This window comes from Mytilus galloprovincialis, chromosome 3 (genome assembly GCF_965363235.1).
Source record: "Mytilus galloprovincialis chromosome 3, xbMytGall1.hap1.1, whole genome shotgun sequence".
NCBI classification, from domain to species: Eukaryota; Metazoa; Mollusca; class Bivalvia; order Mytilida; family Mytilidae; genus Mytilus; species Mytilus galloprovincialis.
The window spans coordinates 57716793-57743783 of record NC_134840.1 but is presented as its reverse complement, the minus strand read 5'-3'; the positions used below and the strand labels follow the sequence as shown (position 1 = coordinate 57743783).

The 26991-nt window shown below is 38.7% G+C and overlaps 46 non-coding genes across 46 annotated transcripts; 23 read left to right on the top strand and 23 right to left on the bottom strand.

Annotated features, from left to right (window-relative positions):
- Window positions 1-267: 267 nt before the first annotated feature.
- On the bottom strand, window positions 268-339 carry Trnac-gca (transfer RNA cysteine (anticodon GCA)). The gene has a single exon. It is a non-coding gene; the product is annotated as a tRNA-Cys (tRNA).
- A 378-nt stretch (window positions 340-717) lies between these two features.
- Window positions 718-790, top strand: Trnat-ugu (transfer RNA threonine (anticodon UGU)). The gene has a single exon. It is a non-coding gene; the product is annotated as a tRNA-Thr (tRNA).
- A 387-nt stretch (window positions 791-1177) lies between these two features.
- Trnac-gca (transfer RNA cysteine (anticodon GCA)) lies at window positions 1178-1249 on the bottom strand. The gene has a single exon. It is a non-coding gene; the product is annotated as a tRNA-Cys (tRNA).
- Window positions 1250-1626: 377 nt separating this feature from the next.
- On the top strand, window positions 1627-1699 carry Trnat-ugu (transfer RNA threonine (anticodon UGU)). The gene has a single exon. It is a non-coding gene; the product is annotated as a tRNA-Thr (tRNA).
- Window positions 1700-2086: 387 nt separating this feature from the next.
- On the bottom strand, window positions 2087-2158 carry Trnac-gca (transfer RNA cysteine (anticodon GCA)). Its single transcript has one exon. It is a non-coding gene; the product is annotated as a tRNA-Cys (tRNA).
- Window positions 2159-2536: 378 nt separating this feature from the next.
- Trnat-ugu (transfer RNA threonine (anticodon UGU)) lies at window positions 2537-2609 on the top strand. The gene has a single exon. It is a non-coding gene; the product is annotated as a tRNA-Thr (tRNA).
- A 387-nt stretch (window positions 2610-2996) lies between these two features.
- On the bottom strand, window positions 2997-3068 carry Trnac-gca (transfer RNA cysteine (anticodon GCA)). The gene has a single exon. It is a non-coding gene; the product is annotated as a tRNA-Cys (tRNA).
- Window positions 3069-3446: 378 nt separating this feature from the next.
- Window positions 3447-3519, top strand: Trnat-ugu (transfer RNA threonine (anticodon UGU)). Its single transcript has one exon. It is a non-coding gene; the product is annotated as a tRNA-Thr (tRNA).
- Window positions 3520-3906: 387 nt separating this feature from the next.
- On the bottom strand, window positions 3907-3978 carry Trnac-gca (transfer RNA cysteine (anticodon GCA)). Its single transcript has one exon. It is a non-coding gene; the product is annotated as a tRNA-Cys (tRNA).
- A 378-nt stretch (window positions 3979-4356) lies between these two features.
- Trnat-ugu (transfer RNA threonine (anticodon UGU)) lies at window positions 4357-4429 on the top strand. Its single transcript has one exon. It is a non-coding gene; the product is annotated as a tRNA-Thr (tRNA).
- A 387-nt stretch (window positions 4430-4816) lies between these two features.
- On the bottom strand, window positions 4817-4888 carry Trnac-gca (transfer RNA cysteine (anticodon GCA)). The gene has a single exon. It is a non-coding gene; the product is annotated as a tRNA-Cys (tRNA).
- Window positions 4889-5266: 378 nt separating this feature from the next.
- On the top strand, window positions 5267-5339 carry Trnat-ugu (transfer RNA threonine (anticodon UGU)). Its single transcript has one exon. It is a non-coding gene; the product is annotated as a tRNA-Thr (tRNA).
- Window positions 5340-11714: 6375 nt separating this feature from the next.
- On the bottom strand, window positions 11715-11786 carry Trnac-gca (transfer RNA cysteine (anticodon GCA)). Its single transcript has one exon. It is a non-coding gene; the product is annotated as a tRNA-Cys (tRNA).
- Window positions 11787-12164: 378 nt separating this feature from the next.
- Window positions 12165-12237, top strand: Trnat-ugu (transfer RNA threonine (anticodon UGU)). Its single transcript has one exon. It is a non-coding gene; the product is annotated as a tRNA-Thr (tRNA).
- A 387-nt stretch (window positions 12238-12624) lies between these two features.
- Window positions 12625-12696, bottom strand: Trnac-gca (transfer RNA cysteine (anticodon GCA)). The gene has a single exon. It is a non-coding gene; the product is annotated as a tRNA-Cys (tRNA).
- Window positions 12697-13074: 378 nt separating this feature from the next.
- Trnat-ugu (transfer RNA threonine (anticodon UGU)) lies at window positions 13075-13147 on the top strand. Its single transcript has one exon. It is a non-coding gene; the product is annotated as a tRNA-Thr (tRNA).
- Window positions 13148-13534: 387 nt separating this feature from the next.
- On the bottom strand, window positions 13535-13606 carry Trnac-gca (transfer RNA cysteine (anticodon GCA)). The gene has a single exon. It is a non-coding gene; the product is annotated as a tRNA-Cys (tRNA).
- Window positions 13607-13984: 378 nt separating this feature from the next.
- Window positions 13985-14057, top strand: Trnat-ugu (transfer RNA threonine (anticodon UGU)). Its single transcript has one exon. It is a non-coding gene; the product is annotated as a tRNA-Thr (tRNA).
- Window positions 14058-14444: 387 nt separating this feature from the next.
- On the bottom strand, window positions 14445-14516 carry Trnac-gca (transfer RNA cysteine (anticodon GCA)). Its single transcript has one exon. It is a non-coding gene; the product is annotated as a tRNA-Cys (tRNA).
- A 378-nt stretch (window positions 14517-14894) lies between these two features.
- Trnat-ugu (transfer RNA threonine (anticodon UGU)) lies at window positions 14895-14967 on the top strand. The gene has a single exon. It is a non-coding gene; the product is annotated as a tRNA-Thr (tRNA).
- Window positions 14968-15354: 387 nt separating this feature from the next.
- Window positions 15355-15426, bottom strand: Trnac-gca (transfer RNA cysteine (anticodon GCA)). Its single transcript has one exon. It is a non-coding gene; the product is annotated as a tRNA-Cys (tRNA).
- A 378-nt stretch (window positions 15427-15804) lies between these two features.
- Trnat-ugu (transfer RNA threonine (anticodon UGU)) lies at window positions 15805-15877 on the top strand. The gene has a single exon. It is a non-coding gene; the product is annotated as a tRNA-Thr (tRNA).
- A 387-nt stretch (window positions 15878-16264) lies between these two features.
- On the bottom strand, window positions 16265-16336 carry Trnac-gca (transfer RNA cysteine (anticodon GCA)). Its single transcript has one exon. It is a non-coding gene; the product is annotated as a tRNA-Cys (tRNA).
- A 378-nt stretch (window positions 16337-16714) lies between these two features.
- Trnat-ugu (transfer RNA threonine (anticodon UGU)) lies at window positions 16715-16787 on the top strand. The gene has a single exon. It is a non-coding gene; the product is annotated as a tRNA-Thr (tRNA).
- A 387-nt stretch (window positions 16788-17174) lies between these two features.
- On the bottom strand, window positions 17175-17246 carry Trnac-gca (transfer RNA cysteine (anticodon GCA)). The gene has a single exon. It is a non-coding gene; the product is annotated as a tRNA-Cys (tRNA).
- Window positions 17247-17624: 378 nt separating this feature from the next.
- Trnat-ugu (transfer RNA threonine (anticodon UGU)) lies at window positions 17625-17697 on the top strand. The gene has a single exon. It is a non-coding gene; the product is annotated as a tRNA-Thr (tRNA).
- A 387-nt stretch (window positions 17698-18084) lies between these two features.
- On the bottom strand, window positions 18085-18156 carry Trnac-gca (transfer RNA cysteine (anticodon GCA)). The gene has a single exon. It is a non-coding gene; the product is annotated as a tRNA-Cys (tRNA).
- A 378-nt stretch (window positions 18157-18534) lies between these two features.
- Window positions 18535-18607, top strand: Trnat-ugu (transfer RNA threonine (anticodon UGU)). Its single transcript has one exon. It is a non-coding gene; the product is annotated as a tRNA-Thr (tRNA).
- Window positions 18608-18994: 387 nt separating this feature from the next.
- On the bottom strand, window positions 18995-19066 carry Trnac-gca (transfer RNA cysteine (anticodon GCA)). Its single transcript has one exon. It is a non-coding gene; the product is annotated as a tRNA-Cys (tRNA).
- A 378-nt stretch (window positions 19067-19444) lies between these two features.
- Trnat-ugu (transfer RNA threonine (anticodon UGU)) lies at window positions 19445-19517 on the top strand. The gene has a single exon. It is a non-coding gene; the product is annotated as a tRNA-Thr (tRNA).
- Window positions 19518-19904: 387 nt separating this feature from the next.
- On the bottom strand, window positions 19905-19976 carry Trnac-gca (transfer RNA cysteine (anticodon GCA)). Its single transcript has one exon. It is a non-coding gene; the product is annotated as a tRNA-Cys (tRNA).
- A 378-nt stretch (window positions 19977-20354) lies between these two features.
- Window positions 20355-20427, top strand: Trnat-ugu (transfer RNA threonine (anticodon UGU)). The gene has a single exon. It is a non-coding gene; the product is annotated as a tRNA-Thr (tRNA).
- A 387-nt stretch (window positions 20428-20814) lies between these two features.
- Window positions 20815-20886, bottom strand: Trnac-gca (transfer RNA cysteine (anticodon GCA)). The gene has a single exon. It is a non-coding gene; the product is annotated as a tRNA-Cys (tRNA).
- A 378-nt stretch (window positions 20887-21264) lies between these two features.
- Window positions 21265-21337, top strand: Trnat-ugu (transfer RNA threonine (anticodon UGU)). Its single transcript has one exon. It is a non-coding gene; the product is annotated as a tRNA-Thr (tRNA).
- A 387-nt stretch (window positions 21338-21724) lies between these two features.
- Trnac-gca (transfer RNA cysteine (anticodon GCA)) lies at window positions 21725-21796 on the bottom strand. The gene has a single exon. It is a non-coding gene; the product is annotated as a tRNA-Cys (tRNA).
- A 378-nt stretch (window positions 21797-22174) lies between these two features.
- Trnat-ugu (transfer RNA threonine (anticodon UGU)) lies at window positions 22175-22247 on the top strand. The gene has a single exon. It is a non-coding gene; the product is annotated as a tRNA-Thr (tRNA).
- Window positions 22248-22634: 387 nt separating this feature from the next.
- Trnac-gca (transfer RNA cysteine (anticodon GCA)) lies at window positions 22635-22706 on the bottom strand. The gene has a single exon. It is a non-coding gene; the product is annotated as a tRNA-Cys (tRNA).
- A 378-nt stretch (window positions 22707-23084) lies between these two features.
- Trnat-ugu (transfer RNA threonine (anticodon UGU)) lies at window positions 23085-23157 on the top strand. Its single transcript has one exon. It is a non-coding gene; the product is annotated as a tRNA-Thr (tRNA).
- A 387-nt stretch (window positions 23158-23544) lies between these two features.
- Trnac-gca (transfer RNA cysteine (anticodon GCA)) lies at window positions 23545-23616 on the bottom strand. The gene has a single exon. It is a non-coding gene; the product is annotated as a tRNA-Cys (tRNA).
- Window positions 23617-23994: 378 nt separating this feature from the next.
- On the top strand, window positions 23995-24067 carry Trnat-ugu (transfer RNA threonine (anticodon UGU)). The gene has a single exon. It is a non-coding gene; the product is annotated as a tRNA-Thr (tRNA).
- Window positions 24068-24454: 387 nt separating this feature from the next.
- On the bottom strand, window positions 24455-24526 carry Trnac-gca (transfer RNA cysteine (anticodon GCA)). Its single transcript has one exon. It is a non-coding gene; the product is annotated as a tRNA-Cys (tRNA).
- A 378-nt stretch (window positions 24527-24904) lies between these two features.
- Trnat-ugu (transfer RNA threonine (anticodon UGU)) lies at window positions 24905-24977 on the top strand. Its single transcript has one exon. It is a non-coding gene; the product is annotated as a tRNA-Thr (tRNA).
- A 387-nt stretch (window positions 24978-25364) lies between these two features.
- On the bottom strand, window positions 25365-25436 carry Trnac-gca (transfer RNA cysteine (anticodon GCA)). Its single transcript has one exon. It is a non-coding gene; the product is annotated as a tRNA-Cys (tRNA).
- Window positions 25437-25814: 378 nt separating this feature from the next.
- Window positions 25815-25887, top strand: Trnat-ugu (transfer RNA threonine (anticodon UGU)). The gene has a single exon. It is a non-coding gene; the product is annotated as a tRNA-Thr (tRNA).
- A 387-nt stretch (window positions 25888-26274) lies between these two features.
- Trnac-gca (transfer RNA cysteine (anticodon GCA)) lies at window positions 26275-26346 on the bottom strand. Its single transcript has one exon. It is a non-coding gene; the product is annotated as a tRNA-Cys (tRNA).
- A 378-nt stretch (window positions 26347-26724) lies between these two features.
- Trnat-ugu (transfer RNA threonine (anticodon UGU)) lies at window positions 26725-26797 on the top strand. Its single transcript has one exon. It is a non-coding gene; the product is annotated as a tRNA-Thr (tRNA).
- The last annotated feature ends 194 nt before the right edge of the window (window positions 26798-26991 follow it).

Genomic DNA, 26991 nt, shown 5'->3' with positions numbered 1-26991 from the left:
TAGTCGGATAGTTGAGAGCGAAATACGTTTACCGAAAAGACGGCACGTTTTATGGACTGAGTGACATAATACTGTTTTGGGACTTTTTGTTTTCAATGCTCAATTTTATTGTTTCCGAAATGACATAAAGAGTATGTCTTTCCGATTGATTTCTTCACGCACGCATTTGCACAGACGCATTGAAAACAGAGTTGCATGATAGGACTGTCTTTGGTTTTTTCTCCTCCAGTCCAGTGAACCTAAAAATCATTTACCGGGTAGTAAAAAAGGGGGCACCCGGGTTCGAACCGGGGACCTCTCGATCTGCAGTCGAATGCTCTACCACTGAGCTATACCCCCAGATGAAAAACATTTAGCAATTTTGGGTTCTTATAGGAGATAACCTTCATTGTTACAACCAATGCAAGTTGAGAGTTAAGTCTGTTTGAGATAAAAAGGATGTTTCAGGTCTGTCATTCACATCAGACAATTTCATTGATCTAATTGGAAAAGGTGACGTGTCAATATTGATAAGACTTCGATTGCATAACAGCAAACTTCCTCGCACTCAATTCGGTGGTACGAACTGGGGTGTATTCAGCGAAATTGAAATCCCAATATTGCAGACGATTCCATCCACTTGGTTGAATTTTGATGTTTTTGTAAGATTTCTGTTTTCACTTTTGAGTAGAAAGGGCCTAGCTTTATGAGTTGAAATTTCACAAATCTGCAGCAAGAGCCTCCATAGCTCAGTGGTTAGAGCACTGGTCTTGTAAACCAGGGGTCGTGAGTTCGATCCTCACTGGGGGCTTAGGAGATAATATTCACAACTCCCCAAGTTTTTGCTGCCGTTGTATCAGTTCTCGTTCATTTTCCACGAGAAGTGCAACTTGATTTGATGTAACCGTCTGATGCCAAGTTTTGACATGCATAGTCGGATAGTTGAGAGCGAAATACGTTTACCGAAAAGACGGCACGTTTTATGGACTGAGTGACATAATACTGTTTTGGGACTTTTTGTTTTCAATGCTCAATTTTATTGTTTCCGAAATGACATAAAGAGTATGTCTTTCCGATTGATTTCTTCACGCACGCATTTGCACAGACGCATTGAAAACAGAGTTGCATGATAGGACTGTCTTTGGTTTTTTCTCCTCCAGTCCAGTGAACCTAAAAATCATTTACCGGGTAGTAAAAAAGGGGGCACCCGGGTTCGAACCGGGGACCTCTCGATCTGCAGTCGAATGCTCTACCACTGAGCTATACCCCCAGATGAAAAACATTTAGCAATTTTGGGTTCTTATAGGAGATAACCTTCATTGTTACAACCAATGCAAGTTGAGAGTTAAGTCTGTTTGAGATAAAAAGGATGTTTCAGGTCTGTCATTCACATCAGACAATTTCATTGATCTAATTGGAAAAGGTGACGTGTCAATATTGATAAGACTTGATTGCATAACAGCAAACTTCCTCGCACTCAATTCGGTGGTACGAACTGGGGTGTATTCAGCGAAATTGAAATCCCAATATTGCAGACGATTCCATCCACTTGGTTGAATTTTGATGTTTTTGTAAGATTTCTGTTTTCACTTTTGAGTAGAAAGGGCCTAGCTTTATGAGTTGAAATTTCACAAATCTGAAGCAAGAGCCTCCATAGCTCAGTGGTTAGAGCACTGGTCTTGTAAACCAGGGGTCGTGAGTTCGATCCTCACTGGGGGCTTAGGAGATAATATTCACAACTCCCCAAGTTTTTGCTGCCGTTGTATCAGTTCTCGTTCATTTTCCACGAGAAGTGCAACTTGATTTGATGTAACCGTCTGATGCCAAGTTTTGACATGCATAGTCGGATAGTTGAGAGCGAAATACGTTTACCGAAAAGACGGCACGTTTTATGGACTGAGTGACATAATACTGTTTTGGGACTTTTTGTTTTCAATGCTCAATTTTATTGTTTCCGAAATGACATAAAGAGTATGTCTTTCCGATTGATTTCTTCACGCACGCATTTGCACAGACGCATTGAAAACAGAGTTGCATGATAGGACTGTCTTTGGTTTTTTCTCCTCCAGTCCAGTGAACCTAAAAATCATTTACCGGGTAGTAAAAAAGGGGGCACCCGGGTTCGAACCGGGGACCTCTCGATCTGCAGTCGAATGCTCTACCACTGAGCTATACCCCCAGATGAAAAACATTTAGCAATTTTGGGTTCTTATAGGAGATAACCTTCATTGTTACAACCAATGCAAGTTGAGAGTTAAGTCTGTTTGAGATAAAAAGGATGTTTCAGGTCTGTCATTCACATCAGACAATTTCATTGATCTAATTGGAAAAGGTGACGTGTCAATATTGATAAGACTTCGATTGCATAACAGCAAACTTCCTCGCACTCAATTCGGTGGTACGAACTGGGGTGTATTCAGCGAAATTGAAATCCCAATATTGCAGACGATTCCATCCACTTGGTTGAATTTTGATGTTTTTGTAAGATTTCTGTTTTCACTTTTGAGTAGAAAGGGCCTAGCTTTATGAGTTGAAATTTCACAAATCTGCAGCAAGAGCCTCCATAGCTCAGTGGTTAGAGCACTGGTCTTGTAAACCAGGGGTCGTGAGTTCGATCCTCACTGGGGGCTTAGGAGATAATATTCACAACTCCCCAAGTTTTTGCTGCCGTTGTATCAGTTCTCGTTCATTTTCCACGAGAAGTGCAACTTGATTTGATGTAACCGTCTGATGCCAAGTTTTGACATGCATAGTCGGATAGTTGAGAGCGAAATACGTTTACCGAAAAGACGGCACGTTTTATGGACTGAGTGACATAATACTGTTTTGGGACTTTTTGTTTTCAATGCTCAATTTTATTGTTTCCGAAATGACATAAAGAGTATGTCTTTCCGATTGATTTCTTCACGCACGCATTTGCACAGACGCATTGAAAACAGAGTTGCATGATAGGACTGTCTTTGGTTTTTTCTCCTCCAGTCCAGTGAACCTAAAAATCATTTACCGGGTAGTAAAAAAGGGGGCACCCGGGTTCGAACCGGGGACCTCTCGATCTGCAGTCGAATGCTCTACCACTGAGCTATACCCCCAGATGAAAAACATTTAGCAATTTTGGGTTCTTATAGGAGATAACCTTCATTGTTACAACCAATGCAAGTTGAGAGTTAAGTCTGTTTGAGATAAAAAGGATGTTTCAGGTCTGTCATTCACATCAGACAATTTCATTGATCTAATTGGAAAAGGTGACGTGTCAATATTGATAAGACTTCGATTGCATAACAGCAAACTTCCTCGCACTCAATTCGGTGGTACGAACTGGGGTGTATTCAGCGAAATTGAAATCCCAATATTGCAGACGATTCCATCCACTTGGTTGAATTTTGATGTTTTTGTAAGATTTCTGTTTTCACTTTTGAGTAGAAAGGGCCTAGCTTTATGAGTTGAAATTTCACAAATCTGAAGCAAGAGCCTCCATAGCTCAGTGGTTAGAGCACTGGTCTTGTAAACCAGGGGTCGTGAGTTCGATCCTCACTGGGGGCTTAGGAGATAATATTCACAACTCCCCAAGTTTTTGCTGCCGTTGTATCAGTTCTCGTTCATTTTCCACGAGAAGTGCAACTTGATTTGATGTAACCGTCTGATGCCAAGTTTTGACATGCATAGTCGGATAGTTGAGAGCGAAATACGTTTACCGAAAAGACGGCACGTTTTATGGACTGAGTGACATAATACTGTTTTGGGACTTTTTGTTTTCAATGCTCAATTTTATTGTTTCCGAAATGACATAAAGAGTATGTCTTTCCGATTGATTTCTTCACGCACGCATTTGCACAGACGCATTGAAAACAGAGTTGCATGATAGGACTGTCTTTGGTTTTTTCTCCTCCAGTCCAGTGAACCTAAAAATCATTTACCGGGTAGTAAAAAAGGGGGCACCCGGGTTCGAACCGGGGACCTCTCGATCTGCAGTCGAATGCTCTACCACTGAGCTATACCCCCAGATGAAAAACATTTAGCAATTTTGGGTTCTTATAGGAGATAACCTTCATTGTTACAACCAATGCAAGTTGAGAGTTAAGTCTGTTTGAGATAAAAAGGATGTTTCAGGTCTGTCATTCACATCAGACAATTTCATTGATCTAATTGGAAAAGGTGACGTGTCAATATTGATAAGACTTCGATTGCATAACAGCAAACTTCCTCGCACTCAATTCGGTGGTACGAACTGGGGTGTATTCAGCGAAATTGAAATCCCAATATTGCAGACGATTCCATCCACTTGGTTGAATTTTGATGTTTTTGTAAGATTTCTGTTTTCACTTTTGAGTAGAAAGGGCCTAGCTTTATGAGTTGAAATTTCACAAATCTGAAGCAAGAGCCTCCATAGCTCAGTGGTTAGAGCACTGGTCTTGTAAACCAGGGGTCGTGAGTTCGATCCTCACTGGGGGCTTAGGAGATAATATTCACAACTCCCCAAGTTTTTGCTGCCGTTGTATCAGTTCTCGTTCATTTTCCACGAGAAGTGCAACTTGATTTGATGTAACCGTCTGATGCCAAGTTTTGACATGCATAGTCGGATAGTTGAGAGCGAAATACGTTTACCGAAAAGACGGCACGTTTTATGGACTGAGTGACATAATACTGTTTTGGGACTTTTTGTTTTCAATGCTCAATTTTATTGTTTCCGAAATGACATAAAGAGTATGTCTTTCCGATTGATTTCTTCACGCACGCATTTGCACAGACGCATTGAAAACAGAGTTGCATGATAGGACTGTCTTTGGTTTTTTCTCCTCCAGTCCAGTGAACCTAAAAATCATTTACCGGGTAGTAAAAAAGGGGGCACCCGGGTTCGAACCGGGGACCTCTCGATCTGCAGTCGAATGCTCTACCACTGAGCTATACCCCCAGATGAAAAACATTTAGCAATTTTGGGTTCTTATAGGAGATAACCTTCATTGTTACAACCAATGCAAGTTGAGAGTTAAGTCTGTTTGAGATAAAAAGGATGTTTCAGGTCTGTCATTCACATCAGACAATTTCATTGATCTAATTGGAAAAGGTGACGTGTCAATATTGATAAGACTTCGATTGCATAACAGCAAACTTCCTCGCACTCAATTCGGTGGTACGAACTGGGGTGTATTCAGCGAAATTGAAATCCCAATATTGCAGACGATTCCATCCACTTGGTTGAATTTTGATGTTTTTGTAAGATTTCTGTTTTCACTTTTGAGTAGAAAGGGCCTAGCTTTATGAGTTGAAATTTCACAAATCTGAAGCAAGAGCCTCCATAGCTCAGTGGTTAGAGCACTGGTCTTGTAAACCAGGGGTCGTGAGTTCGATCCTCACTGGGGGCTTAGGAGATAATATTCACAACTCCCCAAGTTTTTGCTGCCGTTGTATCAGGATGGTACGAACGCACCTTTCAACAGGATGTTTACCTGAAATGTGCTCCGTTTGAATTGTGAATTTGGTGAGTTATATGAAAGTTATTGTTGTATAAACTGTTTCCGTATTTAATATAGATGTAAAAGACTTTAATAACAGAGAAAACCGCGTGTTTAACTGTTTATTTTCCCCTTATTCCTGCTGTGTAGCGCAGGATAAGGGGGGTAGTTTCGGTGTGTCTGACTTTTATTTGAGATATGTCCAAAAACCAAAAAGACATTGGAAAAATGGATAAGAAAGCACCAGAAAGTGTGGTTAAAGTTAATGAAAAGGAAAATCAAAGACAAAAGAATAAATATAAGGAACCTAGATTTGTAAGAGGTAGTAGGATTTATAGAAAAGAATGTACGGTGCGTATTGACAATATACCCAATTGGAAATATTCCGCTACTAAAGTGATTGAAATCTTAGAGAATTTATGTGGAGAAAATACAATTTTAGCCGTTGTTCCGTCGGAAAACAAACTGTCATATGAAGTGACAACAGACGATGAGGATACCGCTATTAAAATGACAAATGGAGTTGAAATTGGAGAAGATAAATTTAATTGTATATTTCAATTTAATGATGTGGTAGTTGTGTCAATTATGCATCTACCAGCATACATGGACGATGAAGAAATCTTACAACCGTTGATCAATAAAGGATGTGAAATAAAATCTGACCTGTTTAGACATGTTCATCCGAGGACACAAGTGGCAGATGGAACGCGATATGTTCATGTCAAATTTCCTCCTGGAATGGTTTCATTGCCGTGGTCAATGAAATTTGAAACAGGTTTAGGACCGAAATTTTTTCGAGTTGTTCATAATCATCAAAGAACATTGTGTAATAAGTGTGGATCCCCTCATCACAAGTACAGACAATGTCCACAGCTAATTTGTGAGGGTTGTGATGAGCAGGGACATAAAATGAGAGAATGTACTGCGAAGAAGTGTGATACATGCCGCAGCTTGCCTAATAGATGTTTTTGTAAAAAGGAGGATGATGGAATTTGCCCATATTGCAGAGGAAAACCTTGTGTATGTTATTGCGCGGTATGCAAACAACATTACAATGACTGTTCTTGTGGCGTACAAGGCACGACAGGCTCTGGAATTGATAGCAATGAACAAGTAGATGAGATAATTCAAATTGATGAAAATGAGAATGAAATGGAGGGAAATGATGAAGCTCTTGTATCAAGGCAAGATGGTAGTGATGATCAGCTTCCTGAAGAAGATGGTGAAGATAATGAAGAGGCGAATATGGTAGATGAATTGGACGTGAAGAATAATGGTGACAACATTTCAAGGGAAGAAGCCAATGATGATTCAAAGGTTCCTGTGCAGACAGAGACCAAGAGGAGTGAAGAAGGGACAAAAGAAAAGGTTCAAGAAAAGAAAGAAGATGACTTTGATAATGAACTTAGTCTTAATGTCAAAAATGTAAATGATAAAAATGATATTGTCATTAATGTTGATGTACACAAGTGCAATGATACTCAAGTAGATAATTTTGTTACTAAAGATAATGTAGAGATCAGTGATAATGAAACTGAAAATGAGAGTGAAAATTTGGAGAGTATGGAAACTGACTATGAGTCTTTTGATGAGAATAGTGATAATGAAGAACATGTATCTGGTTGTGTTGATGGTGCAACCGGTAGAGACAGGAAAAATGAAAATATTTTAAGTGTCTCTGGTTCAAGATTTAAACAAAGTCAATTAAAAAAGTCAGTCAAAACAAGAAGAAATATAATGAAATTTTTTCCTAAGGTTGATAAAGTTAAGGTTAGATCAGCTCCGTATGTAAAAAAAGGTAAAAATGGATTGTAAAATTTTTATTTTATTACTGTACTTAGCCATGGTACTGTTAGTGAGTCACAACTGTAATGGCCTGAGAAATATAGTTAATTGTAAAAAATATTTTTCAATTGCTAATGAAAGAAATATTGATATATTGTTATTACAAGAAACATTTTGGGATATTGAGTTAGTTGAAAGTATTGAACAATTGTATAATGGTAAAATATTGATGAGTAATGGCATAAATAGAAGGCAAGGTGTTGCTATTTTAGTAAGTAGAAAATATTGTGAAAATGTAAAACTTGTACATAATGATGAACATGGTAGATTTATTCATATAGAATTTCAATATAATGATATTGTTTGTAATATTGTTAACATATATGCACCAAATAACGTCAATGAAAGGGTAGAATTTTTTAGCTTTTTACAAAATTATATGTTGAATTTTGATAACATTATTATAGGTGGTGACTGGAATACCACATTGTCTGACCTAGATAGATGTACCAAAACAGGTCATAAGGTTGATAATGCTTTTAGAAAGTTGGAACATTTGATGAATGATTCGGATTTGTATGATATTTGGAGATTTAGAAATCCCAATAAAAGAGTGTTTTCTAGGAAAATGATATATAATGGAGTTTTAAAACAGTCTAGGCTGGATTATTTTTTGGTGAATAGACAATTAACTGTATTTATACAAAATATTTTTCACTATGATACTTCTTTGAGTGATCATAGTTTTGTAGAAATGAAAATTAATTTTGAAAATGTGGAAAAAGGACCAGGGTTGTGGATATTGAATAATTCTTTACTTACAAATGATGAGTATATTGAGAAGATTAAAAATACTATAGAAGAAGCAAAAAAGTGTCCATTGTATGGCACTGAATTTTTAATATGGTGGGATAACCTGAAATATAAAATTAAAAAGTTTAGTCAAGTTTTTGGAAAAAGAATTTTCAAAGAGAAACATTCTAAATTTTTTTCTATACAGAGTAGATTACAAAGAATATCTGAAAGAATAGCTAATGGTGAAATTGTTGATTTAGCTTATTATGAAAATTTAAAGATGGAATTAAGTGCTTTGGAAGAAGAAAGATGTAAAGGAGCAATTCTTCGCTCAAAGGCATACTGGGCTACTGAAAGCGACAAATGTACAAAATATTTTTTACAACTTGAGAAACATAAACAAGAATCAAATTGTATCAAAGAGTTATTGAATGATAACAATGAAAGTGTTTGTAACACAGAAGATATTTTGGATGTCGAGTATAAATTTTATAAGAAACTATACTCAAGTGTTGAAATTGATGAAACTGTTATGAATGAATTTTTAGAAAATGTTGATGTTAAAATTACAGAAGATGATAGTATTATGTGTGATGAAGATATTTCTTTACAAGAGATTGAATTTTCCCTTAAAAAAATGTCAAAAAACAAAAGTCCAGGATCAGATGGTTTGACAGTAGAATTTTATTGTACATTTTTTAGTTCTTTTAAAGCTTTTTCAAACTGTAGAAGAACAATTATGTATGTCTAGATCAATGAAATGTGGTATAATAAGTTTGATATATAAAAACAAAGGTGAAAGGAAATGTTTGAAAAATTATAGACCAATATCATTACTTCAAGTAGATTATAAAATTTTAGCAAAAATAATGGCTAATCGTTTTAAAAAGGTTTTGAGTAGAATTATATCAATATTTCAAACATGTTGCATACCGGGTAGAGACATAGCTGATGCAATAGCTAGCATTAGAGATATTATTGATATAATTGAGTCTGAAGGTTTAGAAGGGTATATTGTAAAAATGGACCAGGAAAAAGCTTTTGATAAAGTGTCTCACACATATCTTATTTCTGTTCTTAAAAGATATGGTTTTGGTGAAAGATTTATTAAATGGATAGAAATATTTTATACAGATATAAAGAGTTCCATAAAATGTAATGGTTTTTTAACAAAATATTTTAAGATTAGCAATGGTATTCGTCAAGGGTGCCCTATTAGCGCTCTTTTGTATGTATTGTCAGCTGAACCTTTGCAATGTGCAATAAGTAAATGTATTGATATAAAGGGAGTAGTAATACCACATGTAAATATTATGTCACTTATTTATCAACATGCAGATGACACAACTTTGACTTTAGGTGATAAGAATTCTATTTGTAAAACTATGGATGTATTTGATAGATATGGCAAAGCATCAGGATCAAAAGTAAACAAGTCAAAATCTGAGATATTGTGCATAGGTACTGCTAAAATTAGTCTCGCAGAGCAAGAACATATTGGGCTCAAATATTGTGAGGATTGTGTTCAGGTTTTAGGTGTATATGTAGGTAAAAATAAGAATATGTGTGATGAACTTAATTGGAAAGACAAGGTAAAGAAAATAAAAGCAATTACTAAGTTGTGGCAACAAAGACAGTTAACGCTTTTTGGAAGAGCAACTGTTGTTTCTACATTACTTATGTCTAGGCTTTGGTATACCATAGCTATAACCTCGATACCTGAATGGGCTTTAGATGATATCAAAAAGTGTTGTTTAGATTTTTTATGGGGTCATGCGTCGCATTTAGTAAAGTATAGAGTTTTAGTGGGGAAAAAAGATGAGGGTGGAATAAATTATCCAGATATATATTTAAAATTATTATCATTCAGGTTGAAATTTGTTAGTAGATATTTCAATGAGGAATGTACAGCTATGTGGAAAAATACCATGAAATATTTTTTAAGAAAAATTCGTGGTATGAATATTGATAATTACTGTTTTTGTATGACACTTAATAAGGAAGATTGTAAATTACTTCCTAAATTTTATATTGAAATGATAGATGCTTGGCAATATGTTAAATCTTTCATAGATGTAGATATGAAATCTATGGATATTTTACAACAACCTCTGTTTTTAAATCCAGATATAAAAGTACAAGGAAAAATTGCCTTTTGGCAACATTTTATTGTAGCGGGTATAACTCAAATCAAAGATTTGTGTTTTGAAGTTATTCCCGGTTTTTTGTCTTTTAATGCTGTCAAAGAAATGGTTTTAGATATGTATGATGACGTAAATGTTAAACAGTTACAATGTCAATATAGAGAATTAATTGAATGTATTCCAGAAGATTGGAAGAAATGTATCAAGCATGGTGTTTTTGATGCTAATAGAGATAAGTCACCATATTTTATTGTAACCTTTGGTGATAAGGGGAAAGATTTAATTAATTGCAAAACAAAAGATTTTTATGAGATTTTAATATCAAAAGTTTTTATCAAGCCAGATGTTGAGCAATTTTGGTTAGAAATTTTGAATGAACAAACTTTACCATTCTGTAATATGTGGAAATCGGTACACAATTACTGGAAGCCACCAGATTGTGTTCAATTAGATTTTAAGCTAATGCACAATAGAATTTTTACAAATGTCAAACTAAAGAGAATTGGATTGATGGATACAAACATATGTGACAGTTGTCAATCTGATATTGAGGATTTGCTACATATTTTTCTAGATTGTCAAATGTTAGTGTCTTTTCATGATTATATTAACCAATTGTTGGTTAAATTGTTGGAACGATGTGAAACGGATGTGATTGTAACACAAGGTTATAGAAAGCTGATTTTGTTAGGCATGTCAGGGAAATTCAAAAGTGTAAATGTTGTTTTTGTGAATTTTTTCTTATCGATTGTTAGACTGTGTATCATGAAAAAACGTCAGATTGTAAAACGTTCTACCTTAAATTTCAATCTCATCACTTTTTTCAAATATACAATGAAGAATTATGTTACATATTTCCATGCATATTGTAAAAGAACTAACAAAGAGAATGTGTTTGAGAAATATTTTATTGAACACAATCCAATTTTAAAAGAGACTGATGACATTTTATTGTTTTACTTATAGACTTAGAATATAAAAAAACAAAAAACAAAAAACTTTTGTATATGGACTAATTGATACTCATGTGTTGTTTGTGTAAATACTATGTATATAAATTGTCATAACATGCTGTATATTTCAAATGTTTTATGAATAAAGATAAAAAAAAAAAAAAAAGAGCACTGGTCTTGTAAACCAGGGGTCGTGAGTTCGATCCTCACTGGGGGCTTAGGAGATAATATTCACAACTCCCCAAGTTTTTGCTGCCGTTGTATCAGTTCTCGTTCATTTTCCACGAGAAGTGCAACTTGATTTGATGTAACCGTCTGATGCCAAGTTTTGACATGCATAGTCGGATAGTTGAGAGCGAAATACGTTTACCGAAAAGACGGCACGTTTTATGGACTGAGTGACATAATACTGTTTTGGGACTTTTTGTTTTCAATGCTCAATTTTATTGTTTCCGAAATGACATAAAGAGTATGTCTTTCCGATTGATTTCTTCACGCACGCATTTGCACAGACGCATTGAAAACAGAGTTGCATGATAGGACTGTCTTTGGTTTTTTCTCCTCCAGTCCAGTGAACCTAAAAATCATTTACCGGGTAGTAAAAAAGGGGGCACCCGGGTTCGAACCGGGGACCTCTCGATCTGCAGTCGAATGCTCTACCACTGAGCTATACCCCCAGATGAAAAACATTTAGCAATTTTGGGTTCTTATAGGAGATAACCTTCATTGTTACAACCAATGCAAGTTGAGAGTTAAGTCTGTTTGAGATAAAAAGGATGTTTCAGGTCTGTCATTCACATCAGACAATTTCATTGATCTAATTGGAAAAGGTGACGTGTCAATATTGATAAGACTTCGATTGCATAACAGCAAACTTCCTCGCACTCAATTCGGTGGTACGAACTGGGGTGTATTCAGCGAAATTGAAATCCCAATATTGCAGACGATTCCATCCACTTGGTTGAATTTTGATGTTTTTGTAAGATTTCTGTTTTCACTTTTGAGTAGAAAGGGCCTAGCTTTATGAGTTGAAATTTCACAAATCTGAAGCAAGAGCCTCCATAGCTCAGTGGTTAGAGCACTGGTCTTGTAAACCAGGGGTCGTGAGTTCGATCCTCACTGGGGGCTTAGGAGATAATATTCACAACTCCCCAAGTTTTTGCTGCCGTTGTGTCAGTTCTCGTTCATTTTCCACGAGAAGTGCAACTTGATTTGATGTAACCGTCTGATGCCAAGTTTTGACATGCATAGTCGGATAGTTGAGAGCGAAATACGTTTACCGAAAAGACGGCACGTTTTATGGACTGAGTGACATAATACTGTTTTGGGACTTTTTGTTTTCAATGCTCAATTTTATTGTTTCCGAAATGACATAAAGAGTATGTCTTTCCGATTGATTTCTTCACGCACGCATTTGCACAGACGCATTGAAAACAGAGTTGCATGATAGGACTGTCTTTGGTTTTTTCTCCTCCAGTCCAGTGAACCTAAAAATCATTTACCGGGTAGTAAAAAAGGGGGCACCCGGGTTCGAACCGGGGACCTCTCGATCTGCAGTCGAATGCTCTACCACTGAGCTATACCCCCAGATGAAAAACATTTAGCAATTTTGGGTTCTTATAGGAGATAACCTTCATTGTTACAACCAATGCAAGTTGAGAGTTAAGTCTGTTTGAGATAAAAAGGATGTTTCAGGTCTGTCATTCACATCAGACAATTTCATTGATCTAATTGGAAAAGGTGACGTGTCAATATTGATAAGACTTCGATTGCATAACAGCAAACTTCCTCGCACTCAATTCGGTGGTACGAACTGGGGTGTATTCAGCGAAATTGAAATCCCAATATTGCAGACGATTCCATCCACTTGGTTGAATTTTGATGTTTTTGTAAGATTTCTGTTTTCACTTTTGAGTAGAAAGGGCCTAGCTTTATGAGTTGAAATTTCACAAATCTGAAGCAAGAGCCTCCATAGCTCAGTGGTTAGAGCACTGGTCTTGTAAACCAGGGGTCGTGAGTTCGATCCTCACTGGGGGCTTAGGAGATAATATTCACAACTCCCCAAGTTTTTGCTGCCGTTGTATCAGTTCTCGTTCATTTTCCACGAGAAGTGCAACTTGATTTGATGTAACCGTCTGATGCCAAGTTTTGACATGCATAGTCGGATAGTTGAGAGCGAAATACGTTTACCGAAAAGACGGCACGTTTTATGGACTGAGTGACATAATACTGTTTTGGGACTTTTTGTTTTCAATGCTCAATTTTATTGTTTCCGAAATGACATAAAGAGTATGTCTTTCCGATTGATTTCTTCACGCACGCATTTGCACAGACGCATTGAAAACAGAGTTGCATGATAGGACTGTCTTTGGTTTTTTCTCCTCCAGTCCAGTGAACCTAAAAATCATTTACCGGGTAGTAAAAAAGGGGGCACCCGGGTTCGAACCGGGGACCTCTCGATCTGCAGTCGAATGCTCTACCACTGAGCTATACCCCCAGATGAAAAACATTTAGCAATTTTGGGTTCTTATAGGAGATAACCTTCATTGTTACAACCAATGCAAGTTGAGAGTTAAGTCTGTTTGAGATAAAAAGGATGTTTCAGGTCTGTCATTCACATCAGACAATTTCATTGATCTAATTGGAAAAGGTGACGTGTCAATATTGATAAGACTTCGATTGCATAACAGCAAACTTCCTCGCACTCAATTCGGTGGTACGAACTGGGGTGTATTCAGCGAAATTGAAATCCCAATATTGCAGACGATTCCATCCACTTGGTTGAATTTTGATGTTTTTGTAAGATTTCTGTTTTCACTTTTGAGTAGAAAGGGCCTAGCTTTATGAGTTGAAATTTCACAAATCTGAAGCAAGAGCCTCCATAGCTCAGTGGTTAGAGCACTGGTCTTGTAAACCAGGGGTCGTGAGTTCGATCCTCACTGGGGGCTTAGGAGATAATATTCACAACTCCCCAAGTTTTTGCTGCCGTTGTATCAGTTCTCGTTCATTTTCCACGAGAAGTGCAACTTGATTTTATGTAACCGTCTGATGCCAAGTTTTGACATGCATAGTCGGATAGTTGAGAGCGAAATACGTTTACCGAAAAGACGGCACGTTTTATGGACTGAGTGACATAATACTGTTTTGGGACTTTTTGTTTTCAATGCTCAATTTTATTGTTTCCGAAATGACATAAAGAGTATGTCTTTCCGATTGATTTCTTCACGCACGCATTTGCACAGACGCATTGAAAACAGAGTTGCATGATAGGACTGTCTTTGGTTTTTTCTCCTCCAGTCCAGTGAACCTAAAAATCATTTACCGGGTAGTAAAAAAGGGGGCACCCGGGTTCGAACCGGGGACCTCTCGATCTGCAGTCGAATGCTCTACCACTGAGCTATACCCCCAGATGAAAAACATTTAGCAATTTTGGGTTCTTATAGGAGATAACCTTCATTGTTACAACCAATGCAAGTTGAGAGTTAAGTCTGTTTGAGATAAAAAGGATGTTTCAGGTCTGTCATTCACATCAGACAATTTCATTGATCTAATTGGAAAAGGTGACGTGTCAATATTGATAAGACTTCGATTGCATAACAGCAAACTTCCTCGCACTCAATTCGGTGGTACGAACTGGGGTGTATTCAGCGAAATTGAAATCCCAATATTGCAGACGATTCCATCCACTTGGTTGAATTTTGATGTTTTTGTAAGATTTCTGTTTTCACTTTTGAGTAGAAAGGGCCTAGCTTTATGAGTTGAAATTTCACAAATCTGAAGCAAGAGCCTCCATAGCTCAGTGGTTAGAGCACTGGTCTTGTAAACCAGGGGTCGTGAGTTCGATCCTCACTGGGGGCTTAGGAGATAATATTCACAACTCCCCAAGTTTTTGCTGCCGTTGTGTCAGTTCTCGTTCATTTTCCACGAGAAGTGCAACTTGATTTGATGTAACCGTCTGATGCCAAGTTTTGACATGCATAGTCGGATAGTTGAGAGCGAAATACGTTTACCGAAAAGACGGCACGTTTTATGGACTGAGTGACATAATACTGTTTTGGGACTTTTTGTTTTCAATGCTCAATTTTATTGTTTCCGAAATGACATAAAGAGTATGTCTTTCCGATTGATTTCTTCACGCACGCATTTGCACAGACGCATTGAAAACAGAGTTGCATGATAGGACTGTCTTTGGTTTTTTCTCCTCCAGTCCAGTGAACCTAAAAATCATTTACCGGGTAGTAAAAAAGGGGGCACCCGGGTTCGAACCGGGGACCTCTCGATCTGCAGTCGAATGCTCTACCACTGAGCTATACCCCCAGATGAAAAACATTTAGCAATTTTGGGTTCTTATAGGAGATAACCTTCATTGTTACAACCAATGCAAGTTGAGAGTTAAGTCTGTTTGAGATAAAAAGGATGTTTCAGGTCTGTCATTCACATCAGACAATTTCATTGATCTAATTGGAAAAGGTGACGTGTCAATATTGATAAGACTTCGATTGCATAACAGCAAACTTCCTCGCACTCAATTCGGTGGTACGAACTGGGGTGTATTCAGCGAAATTGAAATCCCAATATTGCAGACGATTCCATCCACTTGGTTGAATTTTGATGTTTTTGTAAGATTTCTGTTTTCACTTTTGAGTAGAAAGGGCCTAGCTTTATGAGTTGAAATTTCACAAATCTGAAGCAAGAGCCTCCATAGCTCAGTGGTTAGAGCACTGGTCTTGTAAACCAGGGGTCGTGAGTTCGATCCTCACTGGGGGCTTAGGAGATAATATTCACAACTCCCCAAGTTTTTGCTGCCGTTGTATCAGTTCTCGTTCATTTTCCACGAGAAGTGCAACTTGATTTGATGTAACCGTCTGATGCCAAGTTTTGACATGCATAGTCGGATAGTTGAGAGCGAAATACGTTTACCGAAAAGACGGCACGTTTTATGGACTGAGTGACATAATACTGTTTTGGGACTTTTTGTTTTCAATGCTCAATTTTATTGTTTCCGAAATGACATAAAGAGTATGTCTTTCCGATTGATTTCTTCACGCACGCATTTGCACAGACGCATTGAAAACAGAGTTGCATGATAGGACTGTCTTTGGTTTTTTCTCCTCCAGTCCAGTGAACCTAAAAATCATTTACCGGGTAGTAAAAAAGGGGGCACCCGGGTTCGAACCGGGGACCTCTCGATCTGCAGTCGAATGCTCTACCACTGAGCTATACCCCCAGATGAAAAACATTTAGCAATTTTGGGTTCTTATAGGAGATAACCTTCATTGTTACAACCAATGCAAGTTGAGAGTTAAGTCTGTTTGAGATAAAAGGGATGTTTCAGGTCTGTCATTCACATCAGACAATTTCATTGATCTAATTGGAAAAGGTGACGTGTCAATATTGATAAGACTTCGATTGCATAACAGCAAACTTCCTCGCACTCAATTCGGTGGTACGAACTGGGGTGTATTCAGCGAAATTGAAATCCCAATATTGCAGACGATTCCATCCACTTGGTTGAATTTTGATGTTTTTGTAAGATTTCTGTTTTCACTTTTGAGTAGAAAGGGCCTAGCTTTATGAGTTGAAATTTCACAAATCTGAAGCAAGAGCCTCCATAGCTCAGTGGTTAGAGCACTGGTCTTGTAAACCAGGGGTCGTGAGTTCGATCCTCACTGGGGGCTTAGGAGATAATATTCACAACTCCCCAAGTTTTTGCTGCCGTTGTATCAGTTCTCGTTCATTTTCCACGAGAAGTGCAACTTGATTTGATGTAACCGTCTGATGCCAAGTTTTGACATGCATAGTCGGATAGTTGAGAGCGAAATACGTTTACCGAAAAGACGGCACGTTTTATGGACTGAGTGACATAATACTGTTTTGGGACTTTTTGTTTTCAATGCTCAATTTTATTGTTTCCGAAATGACATAAAGAGTATGTCTTTCCGATTGATTTCTTCACGCACGCATTTGCACAGACGCATTGAAAACAGAGTTGCATGATAGGACTGTCTTTGGTTTTTTCTCCTCCAGTCCAGTGAACCTAAAAATCATTTACCGGGTAGTAAAAAAGGGGGCACCCGGGTTCGAACCGGGGACCTCTCGATCTGCAGTCGAATGCTCTACCACTGAGCTATACCCCCAGATGAAAAACATTTAGCAATTTTGGGTTCTTATAGGAGATAACCTTCATTGTTACAACCAATGCAAGTTGAGAGTTAAGTCTGTTTGAGATAAAAAGGATGTTTCAGGTCTGTCATTCACATCAGACAATTTCATTGATCTAATTGGAAAAGGTGACGTGTCAATATTGATAAGACTTCGATTGCATAACAGCAAACTTCCTCGCACTCAATTCGGTGGTACGAACTGGGGTGTATTCAGCGAAATTGAAATCCCAATATTGCAGACGATTCCATCCACTTGGTTGAATTTTGATGTTTTTGTAAGATTTCTGTTTTCACTTTTGAGTAGAAAGGGCCTAGCTTTATGAGTTGAAATTTCACAAATCTGAAGCAAGAGCCTCCATAGCTCAGTGGTTAGAGCACTGGTCTTGTAAACCAGGGGTCGTGAGTTCGATCCTCACTGGGGGCTTAGGAGATAATATTCACAACTCCCCAAGTTTTTGCTGCCGTTGTATCAGTTCTCGTTCATTTTCCACGAGAAGTGCAACTTGATTTGATGTAACCGTCTGATGCCAAGTTTTGACATGCATAGTCGGATAGTTGAGAGCGAAATACGTTTACCGAAAAGACGGCACGTTTTATGGACTGAGTGACATAATACTGTTTTGGGACTTTTTGTTTTCAATGCTCAATTTTATTGTTTCCGAAATGACATAAAGAGTATGTCTTTCCGATTGATTTCTTCACGCACGCATTTGCACAGACGCATTGAAAACAGAGTTGCATGATAGGACTGTCTTTGGTTTTTTCTCCTCCAGTCCAGTGAACCTAAAAATCATTTACCGGGTAGTAAAAAAGGGGGCACCCGGGTTCGAACCGGGGACCTCTCGATCTGCAGTCGAATGCTCTACCACTGAGCTATACCCCCAGATGAAAAACATTTAGCAATTTTGGGTTCTTATAGGAGATAACCTTCATTGTTACAACCAATGCAAGTTGAGAGTTAAGTCTGTTTGAGATAAAAAGGATGTTTCAGGTCTGTCATTCACATCAGACAATTTCATTGATCTAATTGGAAAAGGTGACGTGTCAATATTGATAAGACTTCGATTGCATAACAGCAAACTTCCTCGCACTCAATTCGGTGGTACGAACTGGGGTGTATTCAGCGAAATTGAAATCCCAATATTGCAGACGATTCCATCCACTTGGTTGAATTTTGATGTTTTTGTAAGATTTCTGTTTTCACTTTTGAGTAGAAAGGGCCTAGCTTTATGAGTTGAAATTTCACAAATCTGAAGCAAGAGCCTCCATAGCTCAGTGGTTAGAGCACTGGTCTTGTAAACCAGGGGTCGTGAGTTCGATCCTCACTGGGGGCTTAGGAGATAATATTCACAACTCCCCAAGTTTTTGCTGCCGTTGTATCAGTTCTCGTTCATTTTCCACGAGAAGTGCAACTTGATTTGATGTAACCGTCTGATGCCAAGTTTTGACATGCATAGTCGGATAGTTGAGAGCGAAATACGTTTACCGAAAAGACGGCACGTTTTATGGACTGAGTGACATAATACTGTTTTGGGACTTTTTGTTTTCAATGCTCAATTTTATTGTTTCCGAAATGACATAAAGAGTATGTCTTTCCGATTGATTTCTTCACGCACGCATTTGCACAGACGCATTGAAAACAGAGTTGCATGATAGGACTGTCTTTGGTTTTTTCTCCTCCAGTCCAGTGAACCTAAAAATCATTTACCGGGTAGTAAAAAAGGGGGCACCCGGGTTCGAACCGGGGACCTCTCGATCTGCAGTCGAATGCTCTACCACTGAGCTATACCCCCAGATGAAAAACATTTAGCAATTTTGGGTTCTTATAGGAGATAACCTTCATTGTTACAACCAATGCAAGTTGAGAGTTAAGTCTGTTTGAGATAAAAAGGATGTTTCAGGTCTGTCATTCACATCAGACAATTTCATTGATCTAATTGGAAAAGGTGACGTGTCAATATTGATAAGACTTCGATTGCATAACAGCAAACTTCCTCGCACTCAATTCGGTGGTACGAACTGGGGTGTATTCAGCGAAATTGAAATCCCAATATTGCAGACGATTCCATCCACTTGGTTGAATTTTGATGTTTTAGTAAGATTTCTGTTTTCACTTTTGAGTAGAAAGGGCCTAGCTTTATGAGTTGAAATTTCACAAATCTGATGCAAGAGCCTCCATAGCTCAGTGGTTAGAGCACTGGTCTTGTAAACCAGGGGTCGTGAGTTCGATCCTCACTGGGGGCTTAGGAGATAACATTCACAACTCCCCAAGTTTTTGCTGCCGTTGTATCAGTTCTCGTTCATTTTCCACGAGAAGTGCAACTTGATTTGATGTAACCGTCTGATGCCAAGTTTTGACATGCATAGTCGGATAGTTGAGAGCGAAATACGTTTACCGAAAAGACGGCACGTTTTATGGACTGAGTGACATAATACTGTTTTGGGACTTTTTGTTTTCAATGCTCAATTTTATTGTTTCCGAAATGACATAAAGAGTATGTCTTTCCGATTGATTTCTTCACGCACGCATTTGCACAGACGCATTGAAAACAGAGTTGCATGATAGGACTGTCTTTGGTTTTTTCTCCTCCAGTCCAGTGAACCTAAAAATCATTTACCGGGTAGTAAAAAAGGGGGCACCCGGGTTCGAACCGGGGACCTCTCGATCTGCAGTCGAATGCTCTACCACTGAGCTATACCCCCAGATGAAAAACATTTAGCAATTTTGGGTTCTTATAGGAGATAACCTTCATTGTTACAACCAATGCAAGTTGAGAGTTAAGTCTGTTTGAGATAAAAAGGATGTTTCAGGTCTGTCATTCACATCAGACAATTTCATTGATCTAATTGGAAAAGGTGACGTGTCAATATTGATAAGACTTCGATTGCATAACAGCAAACTTCCTCGCACTCAATTCGGTGGTACGAACTGGGGTGTATTCAGCGAAATTGAAATCCCAATATTGCAGACGATTCCATCCACTTGGTTGAATTTTGATGTTTTTGTAAGATTTCTGTTTTCACTTTTGAGTAGAAAGGGCCTAGCTTTATGAGTTGAAATTTCACAAATCTGAAGCAAGAGCCTCCATAGCTCAGTGGTTAGAGCACTGGTCTTGTAAACCAGGGGTCGTGAGTTCGATCCTCACTGGGGGCTTAGGAGATAATATTCACAACTCCCCAAGTTTTTGCTGCCGTTGTATCAGTTCTCGTTCATTTTCCACGAGAAGTGCAACTTGATTTGATGTAACCGTCTGATGCCAAGTTTTGACATGCATAGTCGGATAGTTGAGAGCGAAATACGTTTACCGAAAAGACGGCACGTTTTATGGACTGAGTGACATAATACTGTTTTGGGACTTTTTGTTTTCAATGCTCAATTTTATTGTTTCCGAAATGACATAAAGAGTATGTCTTTCCGATTGATTTCTTCACGCACGCATTTGCACAGACGCATTGAAAACAGAGTTGCATGATAGGACTGTCTTTGGTTTTTTCTCCTCCAGTCCAGTGAACCTAAAAATCATTTACCGGGTAGTAAAAAAGGGGGCACCCGGGTTCGAACCGGGGACCTCTCGATCTGCAGTCGAATGCTCTACCACTGAGCTATACCCCCAGATGAAAAACATTTAGCAATTTTGGGTTCTTATAGGAGATAACCTTCATTGTTACAACCAATGCAAGTTGAGAGTTAAGTCTGTTTGAGATAAAAAGGATGTTTCAGGTCTGTCATTCACATCAGACAATTTCATTGATCTAATTGGAAAAGGTGACGTGTCAATATTGATAAGACTTCGATTGCATAACAGCAAACTTCCTCGCACTCAATTCGGTGGTACGAACTGGGGTGTATTCAGCGAAATTGAAATCCCAATATTGCAGACGATTCCATCCACTTGGTTGAATTTTGATGTTTTAGTAAGATTTCTGTTTTCACTTTTGAGTAGAAAGGGCCTAGCTTTATGAGTTGAAATTTCACAAATCTGATGCAAGAGCCTCCATAGCTCAGTGGTTAGAGCACTGGTCTTGTAAACCAGGGGTCGTGAGTTCGATCCTCACTGGGGGCTTAGGAGATAACATTCACAACTCCCCAAGTTTTTGCTGCCGTTGTATCAGTTCTCGTTCATTTTCCACGAGAAGTGCAACTTGATTTGATGTAACCGTCTGATGCCAAGTTTTGACATGCATAGTCGGATAGTTGAGAGCGAAATACGTTTACCGAAAAGACGGCACGTTTTATGGACTGAGTGACATAATACTGTTTTGGGACTTTTTGTTTTCAATGCTCAATTTTATTGTTTCCGAAATGACATAAAGAGTATGTCTTTCCGATTGATTTCTTCACGCACGCATTTGCACAGACGCATTGAAAACAGAGTTGCATGATAGGACTGTCTTTGGTTTTTTCTCCTCCAGTCCAGTGAACCTAAAAATCATTTACCGGGTAGTAAAAAAGGGGGCACCCGGGTTCGAACCGGGGACCTCTCGATCTGCAGTCGAATGCTCTACCACTGAGCTATACCCCCAGATGAAAAACATTTAGCAATTTTGGGTTCTTATAGGAGATAACCTTCATTGTTACAACCAATGCAAGTTGAGAGTTAAGTCTGTTTGAGATAAAAAGGATGTTTCAGGTCTGTCATTCACATCAGACAATTTCATTGATCTAATTGGAAAAGGTGACGTGTCAATATTGATAAGACTTCGATTGCATAACAGCAAACTTCCTCGCACTCAATTCGGTGGTACGAACTGGGGTGTATTCAGCGAAATTGAAATCCCAATATTGCAGACGATTCCATCCACTTGGTTGAATTTTGATGTTTTTGTAAGATTTCTGTTTTCACTTTTGAGTAGAAAGGGCCTAGCTTTATGAGTTGAAATTTCACAAATCTGAAGCAAGAGCCTCCATAGCTCAGTGGTTAGAGCACTGGTCTTGTAAACCAGGGGTCGTGAGTTCGATCCTCACTGGGGGCTTAGGAGATAATATTCACAACTCCCCAAGTTTTTGCTGCCGTTGTATCAGTTCTCGTTCATTTTCCACGAGAAGTGCAACTTGATTTGATGTAACCGTCTGATGCCAAGTTTTGACATGCATAGTCGGATAGTTGAGAGCGAAATACGTTTACCGAAAAGACGGCACGTTTTATGGACTGAGTGACATAATACTGTTTTGGGACTTTTTGTTTTCAATGCTCAATTTTATTGTTTCCGAAATGACATAAAGAGTATGTCTTTCCGATTGATTTCTTCACGCACGCATTTGCACAGACGCATTGAAAACAGAGTTGCATGATAGGACTGTCTTTGGTTTTTTCTCCTCCAGTCCAGTGAACCTAAAAATCATTTACCGGGTAGTAAAAAAGGGGGCACCCGGGTTCGAACCGGGGACCTCTCGATCTGCAGTCGAATGCTCTACCACTGAGCTATACCCCCAGATGAAAAACATTTAGCAATTTTGGGTTCTTATAGGAGATAACCTTCATTGTTACAACCAATGCAAGTTGAGAGTTAAGTCTGTTTGAGATAAAAAGGATGTTTCAGGTCTGTCATTCACATCAGACAATTTCATTGATCTAATTGGAAAAGGTGACGTGTCAATATTGATAAGACTTCGATTGCATAACAGCAAACTTCCTCGCACTCAATTCGGTGGTACGAACTGGGGTGTATTCAGCGAAATTGAAATCCCAATATTGCAGACGATTCCATCCACTTGGTTGAATTTTGATGTTTTAGTAAGATTTCTGTTTTCACTTTTGAGTAGAAAGGGCCTAGCTTTATGAGTTGAAATTTCACAAATCTGATGCAAGAGCCTCCATAGCTCAGTGGTTAGAGCACTGGTCTTGTAAACCAGGGGTCGTGAGTTCGATCCTCACTGGGGGCTTAGGAGATAATATTCACAACTCCCCAAGTTTTTGCTGCCGTTGTATCAGTTCTCGTTCATTTTCCACGAGAAGTGCAACTTGATTTGATGTAACCGTCTGATGCCAAGTTTTGACATGCATAGTCGGATAGTTGAGAGCGAAATACGTTTACCGAAAAGACGGCACGTTTTATGGACTGAGTGACATAATACTGTTTTGGGACTTTTTGTTTTCAATGCTCAATTTTATTGTTTCCGAAATGACATAAAGAGTATGTCTTTCCGATTGATTTCTTCACGCACGCATTTGCACAGACGCATTGAAAACAGAGTTGCATGATAGGACTGTCTTTGGTTTTTTCTCCTCCAGTCCAGTGAACCTAAAAATCATTTACCGGGTAGTAAAAAAGGGGGCACCCGGGTTCGAACCGGGGACCTCTCGATCTGCAGTCGAATGCTCTACCACTGAGCTATACCCCCAGATGAAAAACATTTAGCAATTTTGGGTTCTTATAGGAGATAACCTTCATTGTTACAACCAATGCAAGTTGAGAGTTAAGTCTGTTTGAGATAAAAAGGATGTTTCAGGTCTGTCATTCACATCAGACAATTTCATTGATCTAATTGGAAAAGGTGACGTGTCAATATTGATAAGACTTCGATTGCATAACAGCAAACTTCCTCGCACTCAATTCGGTGGTACGAACTGGGGTGTATTCAGCGAAATTGAAATCCCAATATTGCAGACGATTCCATCCACTTGGTTGAATTTTGATGTTTTTGTAAGATTTCTGTTTTCACTTTTGAGTAGAAAGGGCCTAGCTTTATGAGTTGAAATTTCACAAATCTGAAGCAAGAGCCTCCATAGCTCAGTGGTTAGAGCACTGGTCTTGTAAACCAGGGGTCGTGAGTTCGATCCTCACTGGGGGCTTAGGAGATAATATTCACAACTCCCCAAGTTTTTGCTGCCGTTGTATCAGTTCTCGTTCATTTTCCACGAGAAGTGCAACTTGATTTGATGTAACCGTCTGATGCCAAGTTTTGACATGCATAGTCGGATAGTTGAGAGCGAAATACGTTTACCGAAAAGACGGCACGTTTTATGGACTGAGTGACATAATACTGTTTTGGGACTTTTTGTTTTCAATGCTCAATTTTATTGTTTCCGAAATGACATAAAGAGTATGTCTTTCCGATTGATTTCTTCACGCACGCATTTGCACAGACGCATTGAAAACAGAGTTGCATGATAGGACTGTCTTTGGTTTTTTCTCCTCCAGTCCAGTGAACCTAAAAATCATTTACCGGGTAGTAAAAAAGGGGGCACCCGGGTTCGAACCGGGGACCTCTCGATCTGCAGTCGAATGCTCTACCACTGAGCTATACCCCCAGATGAAAAACATTTAGCAATTTTGGGTTCTTATAGGAGATAACCTTCATTGTTACAACCAATGCAAGTTGAGAGTTAAGTCTGTTTGAGATAAAAAGGATGTTTCAGGTCTGTCATTCACATCAGACAATTTCATTGATCTAATTGGAAAAGGTGACGTGTCAATATTGATAAGACTTCGATTGCATAACAGCAAACTTCCTCGCACTCAATTCGGTGGTACGAACTGGGGTGTATTCAGCGAAATTGAAATCCCAATATTGCAGACGATTCCATCCACTTGGTTGAATTTTGATGTTTTTGTAAGATTTCTGTTTTCACTTTTGAGTAGAAAGGGCCTAGCTTTATGAGTTGAAATTTCACAAATCTGAAGCAAGAGCCTCCATAGCTCAGTGGTTAGAGCACTGGTCTTGTAAACCAGGGGTCGTGAGTTCGATCCTCACTGGGGGCTTAGGAGATAATATTCACAACTCCCCAAGTTTTTGCTGCCGTTGTATCAGTTCTCGTTCATTTTCCACGAGAAGTGCAACTTGATTTGATGTAACCGTCTGATGCCAAGTTTTGACATGCATAGTCGGATAGTTGAGAGCGAAATACGTTTACCGAAAAGACGGCACGTTTTATGGACTGAGTGACATAATACTGTTTTGGGACTTTTTGTTTTCAATGCTCAATTTTATTGTTTCCGAAATGACATAAAGAGTATGTCTTTCCGATTGATTTCTTCACGCACGCATTTGCACAGACGCATTGAAAACAGAGTTGCATGATAGGACTGTCTTTGGTTTTTTCTCCTCCAGTCCAGTGAACCTAAAAATCATTTACCGGGTAGTAAAAAAGGGGGCACCCGGGTTCGAACCGGGGACCTCTCGATCTGCAGTCGAATGCTCTACCACTGAGCTATACCCCCAGATGAAAAACATTTAGCAATTTTGGGTTCTTATAGGAGATAACCTTCATTGTTACAACCAATGCAAGTTGAGAGTTAAGTCTGTTTGAGATAAAAAGGATGTTTCAGGTCTGTCATTCACATCAGACAATTTCATTGATCTAATTGGAAAAGGTGACGTGTCAATATTGATAAGACTTCGATTGCATAACAGCAAACTTCCTCGCACTCAATTCGGTGGTACGAACTGGGGTGTATTCAGCGAAATTGAAATCCCAATATTGCAGACGATTCCATCCACTTGGTTGAATTTTGATGTTTTTGTAAGATTTCTGTTTTCACTTTTGAGTAGAAAGGGCCTAGCTTTATGAGTTGAAATTTCACAAATCTGAAGCAAGAGCCTCCATAGCTCAGTGGTTAGAGCACTGGTCTTGTAAACCAGGGGTCGTGAGTTCGATCCTCACTGGGGGCTTAGGAGATAATATTCACAACTCCCCAAGTTTTTGCTGCCGTTGTATCAGTTCTCGTTCATTTTCCACGAGAAGTGCAACTTGATTTGATGTAACCGTCTGATGCCAAGTTTTGACATGCATAGTCGGATAGTTGAGAGCGAAATACGTTTACCGAAAAGACGGCACGTTTTATGGACTGAGTGACATAATACTGTTTTGGGACTTTTTGTTTTCAATGCTCAATTTTATTGTTTCCGAAATGACATAAAGAGTATGTCTTTCCGATTGATTTCTTCACGCACGCATTTGCACAGACGCATTGAAAACAGAGTTGCATGATAGGACTGTCTTTGGTTTTTTCTCCTCCAGTCCAGTGAACCTAAAAATCATTTACCGGGTAGTAAAAAAGGGGGCACCCGGGTTCGAACCGGGGACCTCTCGATCTGCAGTCGAATGCTCTACCACTGAGCTATACCCCCAGATGAAAAACATTTAGCAATTTTGGGTTCTTATAGGAGATAACCTTCATTGTTACAACCAATGCAAGTTGAGAGTTAAGTCTGTTTGAGATAAAAAGGATGTTTCAGGTCTGTCATTCACATCAGACAATTTCATTGATCTAATTGGAAAAGGTGACGTGTCAATATTGATAAGACTTCGATTGCATAACAGCAAACTTCCTCGCACTCAATTCGGTGGTACGAACTGGGGTGTATTCAGCGAAATTGAAATCCCAATATTGCAGACGATTCCATCCACTTGGTTGAATTTTGATGTTTTTGTAAGATTTCTGTTTTCACTTTTGAGTAGAAAGGGCCTAGCTTTATGAGTTGAAATTTCACAAATCTGAAGCAAGAGCCTCCATAGCTCAGTGGTTAGAGCACTGGTCTTGTAAACCAGGGGTCGTGAGTTCGATCCTCACTGGGGGCTTAGGAGATAATATTCACAACTCCCCAAGTTTTTGCTGCCGTTGTATCAGTTCTCGTTCATTTTCCACGAGAAGTGCAACTTGATTTGATGTAACCGTCTGATGCCAAGTTTTGACATGCATAGTCGGATAGTTGAGAGCGAAATACGTTTACCGAAAAGACGGCACGTTTTATGGACTGAGTGACATAATACTG